The following is a 457-nucleotide window of genomic DNA, read 5'->3' as shown; positions in this document are numbered from 1 at the left end:
CAATAAAACCGAAATTTAAAAATTGAACTAATCCATATTCTTAACAGATAAAAGCATCAATATTCAACAATCAATTAATCAGAAGATAAGGCATTGAGAGAGGCACACAAAACTAGAAGAGCGCGGACCGGTAGAGAGATCCGACCGACCGGCGGAAAAAGGGAGTACAGAGGAAGTTACCGATAATGGGGAAGCAGAGAGCACAACAGCGGTAACAACAGAGGAGAACAGATCGGCGACGAGGTCACAGGTCACAACGACATTACATAGCAACAGCGACGGTGGAAAGAGAAGACATAGCAGCAGCCGCAGTGAAAAGATGGGAGTGATGCTGGAGAAAGGAGTGGACTGCGGTTATGGCGTTTGACACTTGACAGAGGAGAGACTGGGAGAAGATTAGGGATTCGGAGGAGTGAGTGGGTGGGTATTGGCAGGTAAGTGAATAGAGAGTGGGGGC

At 47.0% G+C, this 457-nt stretch overlaps 1 protein-coding gene across 2 annotated transcripts in view; it reads right to left on the bottom strand.

Annotated features, from left to right (window-relative positions):
• LOC107494227 (uncharacterized) overlaps window positions 1-457 on the bottom strand; it is an 8,374-nt gene extending 7,917 nt beyond the window's left edge. For both annotated transcript variants that reach the window (XM_052263022.1, XM_016115279.3), the window contains exon 1: window positions 181-457. The gene's annotated coding sequence lies outside the window, so the exon portion shown is untranslated. The remainder of the gene's footprint in view (window positions 1-180) is intronic.

Source organism: Arachis duranensis, chromosome 6, assembly GCF_000817695.3.
Source record: "Arachis duranensis cultivar V14167 chromosome 6, aradu.V14167.gnm2.J7QH, whole genome shotgun sequence".
Classification (NCBI taxonomy): domain Eukaryota; kingdom Viridiplantae; phylum Streptophyta; class Magnoliopsida; order Fabales; family Fabaceae; genus Arachis; species Arachis duranensis.
Note: the sequence above shows the minus strand (reverse complement) of the source record. Positions and strands in the feature narration are given on the sequence as shown.